General features: G+C 42.0%; 1 protein-coding gene and 1 long non-coding RNA gene across 2 annotated transcripts in view; both read left to right on the top strand.

Annotated features, from left to right (window-relative positions):
• The window catches only part of ptprt (protein tyrosine phosphatase receptor type T), a 1,196,058-nt gene that overhangs the window by 409,517 nt on the left and 766,330 nt on the right, over positions 1-20,211 (top strand). The gene's annotated exons all lie outside the window — the stretch shown is intronic.
• On the top strand, positions 2,665-19,625 carry LOC117506452. The gene is made up of 3 exons (XR_004559468.1): positions 2,665-2,675; positions 7,684-7,690; positions 19,424-19,625. It is a non-coding gene; the product is annotated as an uncharacterized LOC117506452 (long non-coding RNA).

Consider the following 20,211-nt stretch of genomic DNA (forward strand, 5'->3'; position numbering starts at 1 on the left):
ATAGGTGATGATGTGACTCACAGTAATTTTTTTAATGTTAAAGAATCAGAGGAACACTTACTTGCCATATTTTCATATGGCATATTTTCATAAGTATAAGTTGCACAAGGTAAAAATGCCTTAGGAAGAGGAAAAAAACCATATAAGTCACACCTTTTTTCTGTATTATCAGCTCTTTAATTTGGGATTTTTTGCATTGTTGAAATGTAGTTTTTTTATGATAGCCATTTACACTCACACATCTTCAACCCCTTAGTCCAATCAAGGGTCACAGGGGTCTGGAGCCTATCCTAGCAGTCATACAGTGTGAGGCAGGTTACACACCAGATAGGACGCCAGTCTGTCGCAGGGCCACATATAGACAAACAAACAAATCACATCCACGCGCACACCTATGGACAAATTTTTTTTTAAAATTTTCCACACAACCTCCACACAAAGGTGGGAATTGAACCCACGACCTCCTCGCTGTGAGGCAACAGTGCTAACCATTAAGCCACCATGCTGCCAAGATAGCCATTTATTCAGTTATTATGAGAGTTTATTTTGGATAGTGCTTTGATTCTTGGAAATGTCCTGTGTAAATTTCCATTACAGTTATTCTTCTTAACATGAATGTGATATTCCAATATATAAGTCACACCGGTGTATAAGTCATAGGGACTCCCAAACCCGTAAAAAATAAAATTAAAACCGTGACTTAGCACAGCACAGTTTTAGAGTTTTGCAGTGTTGTGTAATTTTGTGGATGATTGCTTAAAAAGTCAACTTGTGACAGAAGCAGCAAATTCTTCATGTTTACGGCAGTAAAACAGAGTGACTGTCTGCACTTTGAATTCACTTCCAGCTGCCCGCATTTTCTCATCGTTAACGATATAACAACATCCGGTTTATCCCTGTCGCAATTGCAGACGGTAAAAATTTAAAATATTTAACATTTTATGGAATGTGCTGGTATTGTGCAAAGGTACAGATTGTCTTCTCATTGAAAACAATGGAACGCCCAGTTTACCATCTGACACTTAATGGCCAACGTGAATGCAGCACTGCAACACCGTCTCAGGATGCCACAGCGTACACAAAAATGTAGGATACACTTCTCACAGTGGTACCTATAGCCTGGTAGGGGTCACTTATATATGTAAATATCACAACATTTTATATTTATGACTAAGTATCATAAGATTTTAGTCAAATAAATCTCCTGCATTCAATGAAAATCATGTGTTTAGGTAACAAAAGCTACACTAAATCTAAAACTACTCAGATGACTAAATTATGACTAAAACTTAATGGCATGTTGGTCAACTACGTATGACCAAAACTAAACCAAAATGTTGTTTGTCTTTTGGCTATTCAGGGTCACCACAGCAGATGCAGTACAGATCTGCACTGGAATTTAGCACAGATATTACACCATATGCCCTTCCTGACACAACTCAAGTTCTACTGTGAGAAACAGACACAGCCCCTGGTCTTCCTAAGAGGGCCCCCATCCAGGTATTAACCAGGACTCACTCTGCTTAGCATCTGAGATCTAACAGGTTCAGGCTTACACATAGCAGACTGGCTGCTAAAGCTAAGCTAAAATAAGGCTGTTGAAATGAACACTGGTACTGATTGGCCAAACATAGGGACCAAGTTGGAAAGGATGTGCAACAAGTTAAGGTGATAAAATGTGACTGAGGCCAACAGGAATTGCTGTGCATATGGTAATCAAAAGGCCTCACTCCCCTGACAGCCAAAGGATACTCTGGCCACCTAGGCCAGAGCTCAGGTTTTAGCCAACTGGTCAGAGCATCCACCTCCCACGCCAATGGGCACGAGTGAAAGGAGTCAAAAATCACAACACAATGGCAGAGAAGCTGCTACAGAAGAATACAGATGGGAATGTGCTGACAAGATAGGAGTGTGTTAAGAAGGTGGAGGGAGTACTTTGAGGAGCTGATAAATGAAGAAAATGAGAATGAGAGATGGTTGGACAGTGTGGAGAAAGTAATACAGGAAGTGCAAATAATTGGTGAGGGTGAGGTGAGGACAGCTGTGAAGAGTGAAAAGCCAGTTGGTTCAGATGATATTCCAGTGGAGGTATGGAAATGTTTAGGAGAGATGACTTAATAAAATCTTGGAAAGTAAGAGGATGCCTCAGGAGTGGAGAAGAAGTGTGCTGGTACTGATTTTTAAGAACAAGGGTGATGTGCAGAACTGCAGTAACTACAGATGCATAAAGCTGATCAGCCATAGCATAAAGTTATAGGAAAGCAAAGTGGGAGCTCTGTGAACAGCAATATTGTTTCATGCTGAGATACAGTGTTTGCTCTGAGAGTACTGATTGAGAAGTATGGAGAAGGCCAGAAGGAGTTGCATTGTGTATTTGTGGATTTAGAGAAAGCTTATGACAGGGTGTCAAGAGAAGAGTTGTGGTATTGTATGAGGAAGTCTGGAGTGGCAGAGAAGTATGCGAGGACGGTGCTGGATATGTTCAAGGACAGTGTGAGAGCGGTGATGTACTGTAGCAATGGTGGATGCATTTAAGGTGTGGGTGGGTCTATGGCAAGGATCTCCTTTGAGCTCTCTCTTGTTCGCAGTGGTGATGGATGGGTTGACAGATGAGATCAGACAGGAGTCTCCATGGACTTTGATGTTTGCAGATGACATTGTGATCTGTTGTGAGAGTAGAGAGCAAGTTGAGCTCTGCATAGAGAGGTAGAGATATGGTCAGGGACAGCACAGGTAGGACAGCTTGGAGACGATGTCAGAGAGGCGAGACTGAGATGGTTATGACGTGCACAGCAGAGATGTGGGGTATATAGAGAGAAGGATGCTGAGGATGGAGCCACCAGGCAAGAGGAGAAGAGGGAGGCCAAAGAGGAGGTTTATGGATGTGCTGAGGGAGGACATGCAAGTGGATGGTGGCACCAAAGAAGATGCAGAAAAGAGGATGCAGCCAAAGTGAGATTCAAATCTGAAAATGCAAACTGCACTGATGAATCTGAATATTACACATTCACTTCTAACAGAGAACAGACTCAGAATGTCCTGCTTTGACCATATTAAACTTGAATCATCTCCTGTTAAAAGCCTTCTCTGGTCTTGTTCATGTTTGAATATCGTTCTTTGAATGCTCTCCAACTGCACCAAGTATTTACTTTACAACTTTATCCCTCAATCACAAGGTTACCGAGAACGTAATATTGCTCAAGGTCTAATTTCAGCATCACATCTAAGACCAATTTTCCACCAAAACACACTTTCTGCTGCTTCATTTGAACCAAACTCCCTCGTGTCTGCACCTCTCCTCCCACCCGTGCAAAAAATGCCTATAGAATAACTCTGTTACCAGATAAGACCCCAAATAAACGTTTTAAAGAAATATGGATCGCGCTTCTCATGTAAGTGTGTGACGTGTGTGTTGTTGAATGTGTGTACGTTGGTTTTGGTGCACGCACACATGCCTGCGGGTGTGTGGCTGAATTGTGAGCTCATTAAGAGTAGCCGGCAGACTTCACTGACCTCTGTGTTCTTTGTCCAGTTTCTAAACTACTGATGAGAGCTGCGGGGAGGGAGACTGGGGTTTTATAAATTAGTGGAAAGGGGAATATGAATAGAGAAGAAAAAAAGAACGAGAGGATGTGAAACAAAAAGTAAAGTCCCTTTGGCTGCTCCTTTCTTTCAGGGTCGCCACAGCAGATCTGAGGTGGATCTGTATGTTGATTTGGCACACGTTTTACACCAGATGCCCTTTCTGAAACAACTCCACATTACATGGACAACAGGCAGGGATGGAGTTTGAACCAGGAACCTTCTGCACTGGAAACAAGCAGACTTAACTGCTTGTTCACCACCCCAGGAGGATGAGAAACAAAGTGAAAGATTATGATAATGAAAAATTATAATACAAAAAAATCTATGAGAGAAAAATGAGAAATTAATTCAATTGAATAAAAACCAATAAGTGGTGACATGTAGAGCTTGACTGATATAGATTTCTCAGGGCTAATATAAGACAGATAACAGAGAGTAATAAAATTCCAATACTGATATATCTGTATACATAAAAAATATATAATGATTTCTAACATTTTGTTGTCAAACCCTAATGACAAACAATATCATTGAGGCTTGATGTTTGTTTAAACATGAACTTTATTATAAATAACTATAAATATAACCAGCGTATGCCTCGCTGATGACACACTGACTTCACTCTGATTGTCAGTTGCCATGTCGGATCAGTTACTGTTTGCATAAAATACACTTCTCATCTATTTTGGCTCCACCTAGCTGCCGGCATAGCAATGACTTGTCTCGTCACTGTAAAATACCCACACTGGTAGAAAATGAATCCCAGCTGGTCACAAAGGGTGATGTGGGTCCCAGCCATGCTTAACAGCATTGTCAACAATATCAGAGCGCCTTCTGCTGGACAACAGCCAAAGTGTTTTTTTCTCCATTATTTACTTGATAAAATAAAGTTTTCATAGTGGCAAAACTAACACAGATACTGATATATTCATGGAGGGCACATATCGGCTGATATTTATCCGCCAACCGATATGTCAGTCGTACTCTAGCATTGTGCAGCAGACACAAGAAGAGATCAGCATTCTTCTTGTCATGTTTGTACGTGTTGCTGCTGTCGGTGTCTGTTCATACTGTATTTGATTTTGGCCATAAATGTTGGGAAGGTGTCGTAGCACGGACCCACAACAGGGGGCGCAAAAGAACGGACAATGAATAAGCCAAAAAGTAACAATTTAATGTTGTGACAACACACAACTGAACACACAAAATTTGTAAAGTCAATTAACACCAGGTGATGTGTGGGCAGGCTCGAAGATAGAAGACCCCCGACGAGAGAGGAGCCGCGTCCCACACGGCTTCCACCACCAACGGTCTGAAGAACACCGGAGCCGCCAAGTCCCGAGTCCCCAGGTGGCCTCTGTCTTCGGCTGTCGACCCTGGTACTGCTGGCAGAAAACAAAGACAAGATGAATGAGTGTGAATCCGCACACTCAGTAATCCACAGTCTGCACTCAGTTAGGAGGGAGCACCTCCACCTCCAATCACACACTCGTGCAGCTCCTGTTTAAACCACTTATCTGGTTTGGGGTGTGAGGCGAAGCCGTCGCTGTCACACCAAACGCCAATCCCACAGATAAGGACGACACAACAGGATAACGGCTGCAAAAGAAGTTCAGATTATCACTCAACGATATGAGTCAGCAGAGAAAGTTACCTCTTCGGTAGTTGATTTCTCGGCGAGGAGGTAGAGTTGCAGTCCGGCCTTTATGGTGATGGTGATGATGAGGAATGAGTGACAGCTGGAGCTGAGGATGAGTGACAGCTGTCACTTCTTCTGGGTCTGGCGCCCTCTCGTGCTTGGAGCCCGCACTCCAAGCAGGGCGCCCTCTGGTGGTGGTGGGCCAGCAGTACCTCCTCTTCAGCGGCCCACATAACAATAAATGCTTTTTTGAGACTAACTGAATGAAAACTTTGCATAAATTGCAAAGGAGTCTTTGTGGCTGTGGCCCCTAGGCTCTGGAACAACCTGCCATGGCACATGTGCTCTGCAGGATTGATCAAGGTTTTTAAATCTTCCCTAAAGACTCACCTCTTCTCTTGCTTTTACTCAAGTTTAAGTGGGATTCTGGCAAAATGTTATTTTAATTTTATTTGAATGTAATTTTAATTATATTTTAATTCATTTATTAAATTCTGTTTATAGTGCTTCTCTTGCTTGTGGTGTTCTGCAAGGCTCAATCCTTGGCCCTGCTCTCTTCTCCCTGTACATGTTGCCGCTCAGATCCATCATGGCAAACCACAATATGTAGTTCCACTGCTATGCAGATGACATTCAAATCTACCTCCCGTTAGAACAAACTGATGTGGTTACTGGGAGCAGGGTGGCCAGCTGTATCGCAGAAATAAAGCAGTGATTGTCTTTGAATTTCCTGCACCTAAATGAGAAAAAAGACTAAGTGTATTGTGTTTGGTGACTCACAGATAATGGATGCTGGGTGTTTTGTCAGGTAAAACCACTGTCAAAAATCTTGGGGTGATGTTTGACAGTGGTTTTAATTTTGACAAACAAATTGGTTTGGCTCCATCATACTTAGCCGAGCTGCTGACACACTGGGACCAAAGAAGAGTTTTGAGATCTTCTAACCAGTGTGCACTAGAGGTTTTGTGGTCCAGATACTGCCACTGGGGAGACCGGGCTTTCTCTGTGGCCACACCCAGAGTGTGGAACAAGCCCCCCCCGAGATCCGCAACACCACTGACCTGGGTCCTTTTAGATCTAAATTAAGACCTTCCTTTTTTGAATGGCTTTTGCACAACCAGTAGCACTCTGACATTTTTATTTGGTTCTTATCTGCAAATATTTTCGATGTATATTTTTATTGATGTGTCTGTTTTAAATTTGCTTTTTGTCTTAAGTTATTCTTTGTTTTTATCTGACTGTGAAGCACTTTGGTCACCTCTGGGCTGTGGAAAGGGCTGTATGATCTGCAAATTTTAAAAGGGCTAAAAAATAGCAAACTATTGTAGTTTTTGCATAAACAGATTATTTATTATGAGGATTCCAGTGAGTGTAGATTTTTCCAAGATTTTTGTGAGTCAAAATTAGCCTTTATCACAAAAACGGCTCATAGAGGCGTCTGAGTGACTGAATCGTTTGGTTCCGGTCTCAAAATGTTAGCTAGGACCCCGAGGAGTCTCTGAAAAAAATTTGGTGCTTTTTTACAGCATGTCCCCATTGGTTTGAAATCTGGTCCTTAGCTGCCAGACCACTGGTTCGAGTCACTTTTGGGCAGTTTGGTGACAACGGAATTACAATTACGGCAAAATCTGGCAATTTTAGTTTCCCCTTAAATACACTCAACAAAATATAAATGCAACACTTTTGGTTTTGCTCCCATTTTGTATGAGATGAACTCAAAGATCTAAAACCTTTTCCACATACACAATATCACCATTTCCCTCCATTGCCCACAATAAAAGGCCACTCTGAAAGGTGCAGTTTTATCACACAGCACAATGCCACAGATGTCGCAAGATTTGAGGGAGCGTGCAATTGGCATGCTGACAGCAGCAATGTCAACCAGAGCTGTTGCTCGTGTATTGAATGTTCATTTCTCTACCATAAGCTGTCTCCAAAGGCGTTTCAGAGAATTTGGCAGTACATCCAACCAGCCTCACAACCGCAGACCACGTGTAACCACACCAGCCCAGGACCTCCTCATCCAGCATGTTCACCTCCAAGATCGTCTGAGACCAGCCACTCGGACAGCTGCTGAAACAATCGGTTTGCATAACCAAAGAATTTCTGCACAAACTGTCAGAAACCATCTCAGGGAAGCTCATCTGCATGCTCGTCGTCCTCATCGGGGTCTCGACCTGACTCCAGTTCGTCGTCGTAACCGACTTGAGTGGGCAAATGCTCACATTCGCTGGCGATTGGCACGTTGGAGAGGTGTTCTCTTCACGGATGAATCCCGGTTCACACTGTTCAGGGCAGATGGCAGACAGCGTGGGTGGCGTCGTGTGGGTGAGCGGTTTTCTGATGTCAATGTTGTGGATCGAGTGGCCCATGGTGGCGGTGGGGTTATGGTATGGGCAGGCGTCTGTTATGGACGAAGAACACAGGTGCATTTTATTGATGGCATTTTGAATGCACAGAGATACCGTGATGAGATCCTGAGGCCCATTGTTGTGCCAACATCCAAGAACATCACCTCATGTTGCAGCAGGATAATGCACGGCCCCATGTTGCAAGGATCTGTACACAATTCTTGGAAGCTGAAAATGTCCCAGTTCTTGCATGGCCGGCATACTCACCGGACATGTCACCCATTGAGCATGTTTGGGATGCTCTGAACCGGCGTATACGACAGCGTGTACCAGTTCCTGCCAATATCCAGCAACTTCGCACAGCCATTGAAGACCAACACAACATTCCACAGGCCACAATTGACAACCTGATCAACTCTATGCGAAGGAGATGTGTTGCACTGCATGAGGCAAATGGTGGTCACACCAGATACTGACTGGTATCCCCCCCCAATAAAACAAAACTGCACCTTTCAGAGTGGCCTTTTATTGTGGACAGTCTAAGGCACACCTGTGCACTAATCATGGTGTCTAATCAGCATCTTGATATGGCACACCTGTGAGGTGGGATGGATTATCTCAGCAAAGGAGAAGTGCTCACTATTACAGATTTAGACTGGTTTGTGAACAATATTTGAGGGAAATGATGATATTGTGTATGTGGAAAAAGTTTTAGATCTTTGAGTTCATCTCATACAAAATGGGAGCAAAACCAAAAGTGTTGCATTTATATTTTGTTGAGTGTATATGCACAAAAGTAATTCTGTCACTGTAGAAATACCATTCTACAAGCCTCAATCATCAACAGCTATCTGTTCCAAGCTGTGCCCTTTTTGACTTTTTGTGGTATTTCCATAATGTTTTTGCTTTTTATTTTTTCTTGCTCTCTGTCCAAACGTCTGCTTCCACTTTGCTTCAAAAGAAGCCGGCTTTAATAAGTCTCAGTCTGCTGTCTTTCTAATAGAAGGGCGTTGTGTCATGAGATGCCAGTCAATACCTGCCCATTAAGCCAGCGGAGAGGACAAGACAAAAAAAAAGACTCCTGGTTATTGCTTTTATGCACACACAAGGACACACTCGCACAAGTCGAAAGACTAATGGATTTTAGGTTGAGACGGCCTTCAGCTCCACGCATGCCTCACATACAGAGGTGTAAATTTATGTGCGAACACCACACTTTGCAGCCACGGGCACAAAGACTCAGTAGGTACGTACGTGGTAAGAAGGCCGCTCGATGCTGCGACTGTGTTTTGACATTTCCAAAGAAGCACATCGGAACAAAGCTAAACAGGTCCTCGCCTCTTGTCTCTTCGATCTGCTGATGGAAGAGGAAACAAAATAACAAATTAATTAAAGAGAAAGAAACCGCTGTGGCGTTAAACTTTGAAAAGGTGTCTGCCTGTTTTCTCAGCCATTGATGAGCATTATGAGCCACTAAAGCTCTGTCAAAACAACCCGCCAAGGTTACTGTAGATGAGTAAACAGCAACATGTCAGCTGACATGTGGGAGTTACCAGGAAATTTTTTTTTTTGCCATTTTGTGTGTAACTGGGTAGTCTATACTGTGGACTCTCAGGTCAGGTGTGGGTGTATGTGCTGGCACCATGTGTTGCTACATCCATCACACTACAGAACCATTCTGTGTCCTGGTTGACAACCACCCTGACAGACAACCAGTCCATCTCCATGTACCAAGCAGCCACATACTGTATTGTATTGAGTTGTGTAGACAGTGGATGAATGGTGGAAGTGTTATTGTGTGGGGTTGTATATAGGGATGATGTTCAATTGGTTGGGTTTTGAATGGTGTAGGAATTATGATGAATAAATGAAAGGGGTGTGAATAAATGAGTGAAAATGTCTTCTTACTTCTTTTGAAACAAGTAACTTGTAAAAGTAAGTTGTTCATTTCATTTCATTTGTATAGTGCCATATTACATCAAAGTTGGCTCAAGGCGCTTCACACACGTACAGTAGTGTTCAGAATAATAGTAGTGTTATGTGACTAAAAAGATTAATCCAGGTTTTGAGTATATTTCTTATTGTTACATGGGAAACAAGGTACCAGTAGATTCAGTAGATTCTCACAAATCCAACAAGACCAAGCATTCATGATATGCACACTCTTAAGGCTATGAAATTGGGCTATTAGTAAAAAAAAAAGTAGAAAAGGGGGTGTTCACAATAATAGTAGTGTGGCATTCAGTCAATGAGTTTGTCAATTTTGTGGAATAAACAGGTGTGAATCAGGTGTCCCCTATGTAAGGATGAAGCCAGCACCTGTTGAACATGCTTTTCTCTTTGAAAGGCTGAGGAAAATGGGATGTTCAAGACATTGTTCAGAAGAACAGCATAGTTTGATTAAAAAGTTGATTGGAGAGGGGAAAACTTATACGCAGGTGCAAAAAATTATAGGTTGTTCATCTACAATGATCTCCAATGCTTTAAAATGGACAAAAAAAACAGAGACACGTCGAAGAAAATGGAAAACAACCATCAAAATGGATAGAAGAATAACCAGAATGGCAAAGGCTCACCCATTGATCAGCTCCAGGATGATCAAAAACAGTCTGGAGTTACCTGTAAGTGTTGTGACAGAGTAGGGGGGCAAAGCTCTCGATTTACTGATCGATCTACGTTCTGATCCTCACCTATGGTCATGAGATTTGGCTCATGACCGAAAGAACGAGATCGTGAGTACAAGCGGCCGAGATGAATTTCCTCCGCAGGGTGGCTGGGCGCTCCCTTAGAGATAGGGTGAGGGGCTCGGTCCCTCGGGAGTAGCTCGGAGTCGAGCCGCTGCCCCTCCACATCGAAAGGAGTCAGTTGAGGTGGCTCGGGCATCTTTTCTGGATGCCCCCTGGACGCCTCGCTGGAGAGGCGTTCCGGGCACGTCCCATTGGGAGGAGGCCCCGGGGAAGACCCAGGACACCCTGGAGGGACTACATCTCTCGGCTGGCTTTGGAACGCCTTGGGGTTCCCCCGGAGTTGCTGGGGGAGGTGTGTGTGGATCGGGAGGTCTGGGCGACTTTGCTTGAGCTGCTGCCCCCGCGACTCTGGATAAAGCGGAAGAAAATGGATGGATGGATGGATGGATGCTGTGACAGTTAGAAGACGCCTGTGTGAAGCTAATTTATTTGCAAGAATCCCCCGCAAAGTCCCTCTGTTAAATAAAAGACGTGCAGAAGAGGTTACAATTTGCCAAAGAACACATCAACTGGCCTTTTTTTTACAAATAAAAAAAGACATATTTAGAAATACACATTTATTTGTAAAAACCAACACCCACGTTACAGTACCTTGTGTGTTGGTTTTTAAGAATAAATAAACCAACCAGCCAGAGATTTTTGACTTTGTAAAAATGAGAGTTGACCTTAATTTCAATTAGCTGTCTGGAATTTGTTTTGTTTCTAAATCAAAACTGCTTTTGCTTCTGATGTCTCCTGCACACATCTGGGGCACTATTTTGAATGTTACTGACTCTTTCTTTCTTTCTTTCTTTCTTTCTTTCTTTCTTTCTCTCTCTCTCCCTCCCTCCATCCTCTCTCTTTGTAGCAGACTCACAGCCTGCCCTCTTCTGCTGGGGTAGAGTTGAGCTCAGCTCCTCACAGCTGCCTCACGGCTACAAAACACACAACAGGCCGGAACTAACATGTATAATTTTCAGGTTTACAAACATTTTTGATTAGTCTGCTGATGGTTTTCTAATGGTTGCTAATTAGCAGATTAGCAGAACTATGCCCACCCCTGTGTGTGTGTGTGTGTGTGTGTCTATATATATATATATATATATATAGAGAGAGAGAGAGAGAGAGAGAGAGAGAGAGAGAGAGAGAGAGAGAGAGAGAGAGAGAGAGAGAGTAGATGATGGATTGAGGTACCCAGTACAAACACTTTAGGGTGAATTATTCTGAGTGACAACAGTTTACTCTCGTGTACGCCTATCCTATGTTTACTCAACAAATCATTACATCACATTTGCAGAAGCTGTAAAGCTGCAGTAAAGATAATTAAAGGCTGTTAAATCTGTTGGATTATGTGAGAGGTTTAGGAATTTTACAGAAAGTCACATGAAGAAAAGCTTTACATGCTTGGATGTTTGTGATTGCGAATGTTACAGGTATGAGGTTTGTTACTGAACAGCTTTCAAAAGTTCATTGGATAAAATATAATTTCTATTCAGAAGAATAGTTGTTTAAGTCCACTCTTTTACGGTGTAAGTGTTGGGGTTATAACCCGAATGCTGATTGCTGAATGTTGATCTGCCTTCACCTGTTCCAAATATTGAAATCATCTGAAATATGCAAAGAATTTCTTCATGACATCACATCCCTGAGCTAGTTTGTATTGCTCATTTTGACAGTGTCATCTTCACTGCCTGTGAGACATCATTTGTTCAGTTTTTCTACCTATTTCAAAGAGCTGTGTGCTCACTAGGACGAGCAAGAAAGGAAACAAACATGCCATCCATTCTCTCTATTATAATCCCTTTAAATAAGAAAAGTTTTTTCTCATGAATAAAAAGTCTATTTCCAAAAAAGATTTAAAACCCATATGGTACTGAGACTGTCCTCATCCATTACTAATGACTCAGATCTGGATTCCTGGTGATTATGTTGTGCTTTGAGATTTAAATTCAGTGTCTGAGTTGATGGATTATATTAGTTTGTGCAACTGCCTCGGAAAAAAAAAAAAAAAAAAACTTTTTTGCCTGAGTTACATCATTATTATTGAATTGGTTTTATTCTAAAAGAACTCAAGCTGTCCACTGAGTCTATTTAGTTTTATCTTTTTGTGTTTTCACATTATATCCTCTAAAGTTATTATTATTTTATTCTAACCACATTTGCATTCCAGTTGCTTTCATTCATTGATTCATTCATTTTTTTAACCCACTTAGGGTTAAAACTAACTTTAACTTTCCCACTTAGGAAAGTTAATGGTCATGGGGCAGCTGTAGCCTATCCCACCAGCCACTGGGCAAGAGGGGAGATTCACCTCGGTGAGGCCACCTGGGTCAAACTTGTGCCAAATCAATAGGCAGATCCATGTCACATATGCTGTGGTGACCCCGTTGCAAAAATGGAGAAGCTGAAAGAACTTACTATTTTATTATTTTGCACCATAGAGCATCATCCATTGACACATGATGTTGACTTTATTATTCTATGTTTACAAAAACAACAGCAAGCATGGAAATACATGAATTTACCACATAATATATAACTAAATTAATAAAATATAGATGTCTAATCTGGGCCTGAAATCCAGTGTAATTAGTGATTAAAAGTTGTAGAAGACTTTGAGCAATGGGGAAAGTTTTAAATGTGTAAAATTTTATGACACGATTGATGATTATAAATCATGGCTCACAAAATGAGAATAATGAGCTGTAATTGGTGCAGATCAGGGTAATCTTTCATACAGTTGTGCTCAAAAGTTGACAAACCCTGGCAGAATTTTGGGGTTTTTGTTGGCCATTTTTCAGAATATGAATGACAACACAAACACATATTTTTCCACTCATGGTTAGTGATTGGTTGAAGCCATTTATTGTCTGTGTTTCCTCTATTTAAATCATAATGACAACAGAAATTCTGTGTGTGAAGACGGGCTTGATCACAGCATTCGTCTAGGGTTCGACATGGCCGATCATTTCGTGGAGCCCTTCGACCACAATCCGAAAAGCGCGACGTGCATATCAATCAATCAATCAATCAACTTTTTTCTTATATAGCGCCAAATCACAACAAACAGTTGCCCCAAGGCGCTCCATATTGTAAGGCAAGGCCATACAATAATTATGAAAAGCCCCAACGGTCAAAACGACACCCTATGAGCAAGCACTTGGCCACAGTGGGAAGGAAAAACTCCCTTTTAACAGGAAGAAACCTCCAGCAGAACCAGGCTCAGGGAGGGGCAGTCTTCTGCTGAGACTGGTTGGGGCTGAGGGAAAAAACCAGGAAAAGACATGCCGTGAAGGGGGGCAGAGATCGATCACTAATGATTAAATGCAGAGTGATGCATACGGAGCAAAAAGAGAAAGAAACAGTGCATCATGGGAACCCCCCCACAATCTACGTCTAAAGCAGCATAACCAAGGCAGTCCTACATATTTGTTTAATATGCGCTTTGAATGACATATCCTGATCAAAAATGACTCCAAGATTTCTCACAGTATTACTAGAGATCAGGGAAATGCCATCCAGAGTAACGATCTGGTTAGACACCATGCTTCTAAGATTTGTGGGGCCAAGTACAATAACTTCAGTTTTATCTGAGTTTAAAAGCAGGAAATTAGAGGTCATCCATGTCTTATGTCTGTAAGACAATCCTGCAGTTTAGCTAATTGGTGTGTATCCTCTGGCTTCATGGATAGATAAAGCTGGGTATCATCTGCGTAACAATGAAAATTTAAGCAATACCGTCTAATAATACTGCCTAAGGGAAGCATGTATAAAGTGAATAAAATTGGTCCTAGCACAGAACCTTGTGGAACTCCATAATTAACTTTAGTCTGTGAAGAAGATTCCCCATTTACATGAACAAACTGTAATCTATTAGACAAATATGATTCAAACCACCGCAGCGCAGTGCCTTTAATACCTATGACATGCTCTAATCTCTGTAATAAAATTTTATGGTCAACAGTATCAAAAGCAGCACTGAGGTCCAACAGAACAAGCACAGAGATACGTCCACTGTCCGAAGCCATAAGAAGATCATTTGTAACCTTCACTAATGCTGTTTCTGTACTATGATGAATTCTAAAACCTGACTGAAACTCTTCAAATAGACCATTCCTCTGCAGGTGATCAGTTAGCTGTTTTACAACTACCCTCTCAAGAATCTTTGAGAGAAAAGGAAGGTTGGAGATTGGCCTATAATTAGCTAAGATAGCTGGGTCAAGTGATGGCTTTTTAAGTAATGGTTTAATTACTGCCACCTTAAAGGCCTGTGGTACATAACCAACTAACAAAGATAGATTGATCATATTTAAGATTGAAGCATTAAATAATGGTAGGACTTCCTTGAGCAGCCTGGTAGGAATGGGGTCTAATAAACATGTTGATGGTTTGGATGAAGTAACTAATGAAAATAACTCAGACAGAACAATCGGAGAGAAAGAGTCTAACCAAATACCGGCATCACTGAAAGCAGCCAAAGATAACGATACATCTTTGGGATGGTTATGAGTAATTTTTCTCTAATAGTCAAAATTTTGTTAGCAAAGAAAGTCATGAAGTCATTACTAGTTAAAGTTAATGGAATACTCAGCTCAATAGAGCTCTGACTCTTTGTCAGCCTGGCTACAGTGCTGAAAAGAAACCTGGGGTTATTCTTATTTTCTTCAATTAGTGATGAGTAGAAAGATGTCCTAGCTTTACGGAGGGCTTTTTTATAGAGCAACAAACTCTTTTTCCAGGCTAAGTGAAGATCTTCTAAATTAGTGAGACGCCATTTCCTCTCCAACTTACGGGTTATCTGCTTTAAGCTACGAGTTTGTGAGTTATACCACGGAGTCAGACACTTCTGATTTAAAGCTCTCTTTTTCAGAGGAGCTACAGCATCCAAAGTTGTCTTCAAAGAGGATGTAAAACTATTGACGAGATACTCTAACTCCCTTACAGAGTTTAGGTAGCTACTATATGACATGACTTAAGAATGTTGCGCTCACGATCAGATAGCAGCACGACCTCGTGTTGACCGGAATTCGATTTGGTTTCCAGCATGAGCGCGACCTGAATGTGGAGTGCATGTGCATGACTAAACAGTTGTGCCGACTGCTATACGAGGGGTTGGAGTGCGGCTCAGATTTTCACGAGTGCCGTTCGAATCCTCCTCCATGCACCACTTGGCCTCATTAGTGTTATGTGTGAAAGGCGCCTTTTAATCCCGTGTATTGTCCCCTTTAACATCAGTGACAGCTTGGAGCTATTGTGCAAAACATGCACTGTGCATAATTTCTCCATTCACAGCCACATAAGCCTATAACTTCTTCTGGGTTGTCTGGGTGTCTTGGTGGCTTTCCTCACTCTTTTCCTTTTTGCACAGTCACTCAGTTTTTGAGAACTGTCTACTCCATGCAGATTTACCATAGAGTGCTATACTGTTTGTATTTCTTCATAATTGATGTAAACAAAGTGCAAGACATATTCAGTGGTAACTTAACCATCAGAGAGCCTCGTCCACAACTACCATAAATGACTCCATGGTGTCACTGATGTTAAAGGGGGCAATGGGTTGCCACAGACTTTACACCGAACGCCCTCTGGTGGCCACTTTTGGCCGATGAAAACATTGCCGAGCTCTGTACAAATACATGTAATTTGGTCACTGTTCAAAGGGGTCAGACTCATCAATAAAGTCAATTTAATGTACACTGGTTCATTTCAGGTTAGTTTGGTGTATAAATCTTGTTGTTCCAGGCAGTGAGAGCTGTCAACTGGCTGTTAGAAGCAAGTTAGAGACAAAACAAAACCAGATGATTTCAACAGACAATCAATGCAGCCCAAGCTTGTTTTCATTGGGTGGCCAGTCGTGGTGGTATGAATTCTGGCCTTCGGATTGGCCACTTCGCCAGAAGTGACGTGGCTCTGCGACAACCCATACGTTAAGTGGAGAGAATATAATATAACTTTCACACTACTTGGCTCTCCATTTGTTTGGACTGTGTGAGGGGAAACAACAACAGAGAGGTAGGTCAGCTAGGCCAATCTGATAAGGCAAAAGGCTGTTAATATTTATAAATAACTTACAAGAGTTTTCAAGTGTTTAATTAAATTAAACAGAGACACCTATCAGACACAATTTACTGTTGTTTTGTGTCTGATACACTAACATCAGTTAGCCCATTAGCTTATGTTTGCTAACACTGAATTTGCATTACAAATAGAAATGTTCCAAATGTTTAATTATATTGCACATTTACTTCACCTACTGTATGAGCATCTGTTCAGTGGAGCAGGAGCGGTTTATTTTTTTGTGGCTCCTACAGGAAATTAGCTAGTTAGCGTCTGCTCACTAATGCGGTGTATACATTACAAATCAATAATGTGCCAAGTTTTCAAGAAATTATTATTTGCGTGGCATGGTTACTGTATTTTCCGGACTATAATTCGCACCGGAGTATAAGTCGCACCAGCCACTTTATCCATTATAAAGAAAAATAAACCATAAATAAGTCGCACTGGACTATAAGTCGCATGGACATACAGGTATGTTAACATGAAAAGTTCAGATGATAATATTGTGACGGCTACCGTTTTCGGATGCATATTTCACTAGTCGTTAACTTGTAATCTGCAGAGTATGATTTTCTTTTTGGTTGCATTTTTTCGGGCCTTCTCCGTTGTCTTGTTAAGTAATCAGTAATGTTGAAATTTTTATTTTTCTATGGTCGTCAGAAGTCGCAGGAACAGTCACACAAGCCTTGAGGGCCCTCTCGTGAGCTGCATTTTACCTTTTACCTACAGATATGTTTGTATTTTGCAGACCACATTGCGAGCCGAACCATAAACCGCACCATCGCTGAACGGTTCTTTTCTAACATATCACCATCTGTGGACCATAGTACCCACCAGGTGTCAGCTGCCGATGTTCGTGCAGCAACTACCTGCACAGCTCATGACCTCCCCGTGGTGTCGACGCCAGCTCCTTCCAAGTGCAGACTCTAATCCTCCACCGTCGCTCACCCAGTGCTCCCACACAGCTCTCAGCATCAACTTATACACTCTGCTCACACTGATATCCAAGGGTTGAAGCTGTTTTGTTAGCCCTCCCGGAATAACAGCAAGCACCGTGTTTGTCTGCTTCACATGCTGTTTCACAGTCATTGTCTGGGTGAGGTGAGGAATGCGCATCCAATGTTCTGTTCTCTGATTGGTTATCGTGACCAGCGTGACCTATAGGGCGGCTGCCATACTACATTGCCCATGATGCATTGCATTTCCATTTCCTTTGGCCATTTTAAAACATAGAGCGACTCTGTCACATAAAATTGTTTTATTACGGTAAATTACTTGAGAATCTACCGGTATATTTTTCATTTATAAGTCGCTCTGGAGTATAGATCGCACCCCCAGCCAAAACATGTAAAAAAGTGCGACTTATAGTCCGAAAAATACGGTACTTAACCTATGATTGTTAGTTCGGTGGTGACAAAAAGCTGTTTACTCAAGTTTTGTTCAACATACACTGGTAGTAATTAGCTTGTTTGCTTCTGATTGCGGCTAAAGCTGTGTTTGCTTTATAAATAAATAATATGGTGATTAAATTACATTTGCTTCTTGTTCCATTAAACTGTAGCTCCACGTTTGAAAAATAAATGCACCTCATAGAGCGTTTTTTTCCCCCTCTTCATGACCCATTTTTGGACAGGTGCGACTAATACTATAGTGTGACTTACAGTAAGATAATTGGCTGAGCTGCATTTGCGCTTAGCCCTCAAGTCTTTCCCATCCTTCCCTCCACTTTTCCGGCCTTGCTAACATTTTCCTATGTGAAGATGAAAATGTTCACTGCCTCTTGCCGTCTCTGTCTGACTGTGCCTGGCTCCGGGTTTCAGCCCGTATCGCTCAGGCTGTCACTCTGTCATCCTCGGCCAATTACTGGCTGACTTCAGGTGCTTAACCTCGGGCCTCGTCATCAATTGGCTCATTATAGCTCTGCTTTAAATCTTTCACTCGTCCCCTCCAGCTCACCATTTCTGCCTTTTCGCCGCGTCTTTTCTCGTTCTTATTTACATCTTTTTCCTCTTTGTCACTCTGTATTCTCTCATCTCTCATTCTTGACTCTCTTTGTACATTTACACTCCCACAATTCTTTTAAATTAACTTGCATGTTCTCACCGTCTATTCTGTGTATTCTTCCTCCTTCTTTGAATTTGCACCCTTTCAAAATTGAAATTTTCTACCCCCCAGCTCCTCATTCTGAAAACTGCTCCAACTAAATTGTCCCTCCCGTGCCTGCAGGCAACAATAGTATTAATAAAGCTGGATTTGAAATAGATTTCCTTTTTGCTCTCTTTTCAATGACATTATTCCGTGGTTGTGGCTGTGCACATTCTTCCCCTCTGCCATAATTCTGCTGCTGCACACTATTTTGTTGCACGCCGCATATCCATCCTGCTTCACGGCTGCAGCAATGATCATCATCATTTATTGTTCTAATTCAGGATATTAGCTCAGCAGCTCTGAACTTGGTCGGGCTTCATTGTCTTGCTCAATCACAGTTATGTCAAGAAGACACCAAATGATTTTCAGGACGCTTTATAGCCAGCTAGCCACACGTTGTGTGATAGGTGGGAAATACTTTGGCTCTGACACTCCAGGTGTGTAGATGATAAGCCTGTAGTTTCAGGAATGTAGGGGGGGGGGGGGAGTTGGCCTATGTTTGGAAAAACAATTGTGCGCGTGTGTATGTGTGTGTGTGTGTGGGGGGGGGGGGGGGGGGGGGGGGGCATTGCCATAGTTACTGTCATTAGAAACAGGTCAAAAGCAGACAGACACACAAACGGCTGATTTTTGTATTCAATTTAGTGTAGCTATGTAGCGCAAAGTTACAACATAAGTTGCCCCAAATCACTTCACGACATTTGTCTAACCACTCAACCCCCCTCCCCTCCTCAAGTGCAACAATGTAGGTGACAGTGTTAAGTACAAAGTCCCTCCTATGTTTTTTGAGGAAGAAACTTCAAGCAGACCAGACTCATTGGGCTGACCAATGTTTTTGGCCAAATATCAAATTAGCAAAGTATAACAAATACATTTTCAAACATGCAACACAGGGAGTGAAACAAAAACTACAGTCTAGTTCAGGGGTGGGCAACCGAGGGCCAGGACAGTGCAGGCTTTCCTTGCAACTAATCACCTCAGCAGGTTGGTTTGTTGATGAGCTTCTCCCCTGAACATAAACACCTGAACATCAATGAAATCACCTGCTGAGGTGATTGGTAGAAAGGAAAACCTGCAGTGGCTTAGCCCTTCATGGTACATGATTGCCCACCACTGGTCTAGAACAGATAATTTTGAATGTCCATGCCATTGTCCAGGATGACGGAGTTGTGGGCCATTTCTCAGTTGCATTGTCGACCGGGAATCAAGCAGGCAACATCAGACATCATATACATATATACATATACAGTGAGGAAAATAAGTATTTGAACACCCTGTGGTTTTGCAAGTTCTCCCACTTAGAAATCATGGAGGGGTCTGAAATTTTCATCTTTGGTTCATGTCCACTGTGAGAGACATAATCTAGTAAAAAGAAAAATCCGGAAATCACAATGTATGATTTTTTTTTTTAATAATTTATTTGTATGTTACTGCTGCAAATAAGTATTTGAACACCTACTAACCAGCAAGAATTCTGTCTCTCACAGACCTGTTAATTTTTCTTTAAGAAGCCCTCTTATTCTGCACTCTTTACCTGTATTAGTTGCACCTGTTTGAACTTGTTACCTGTATAAAAAACACCTGCTCACACACTCAATCAATCACACTCCAACCTGTCTCCACCATAGCCAAGACCAAAGAGCTGTCTAAGGATACCAGGGACAAAACTGTAGACCTGCACAAGGCTGGGATGGACTACAGG

This window comes from Thalassophryne amazonica, chromosome 3 (assembly GCF_902500255.1).
Source record: "Thalassophryne amazonica chromosome 3, fThaAma1.1, whole genome shotgun sequence".
In the NCBI taxonomy this organism is placed as follows: Eukaryota; Metazoa; Chordata; class Actinopteri; order Batrachoidiformes; family Batrachoididae; genus Thalassophryne; species Thalassophryne amazonica.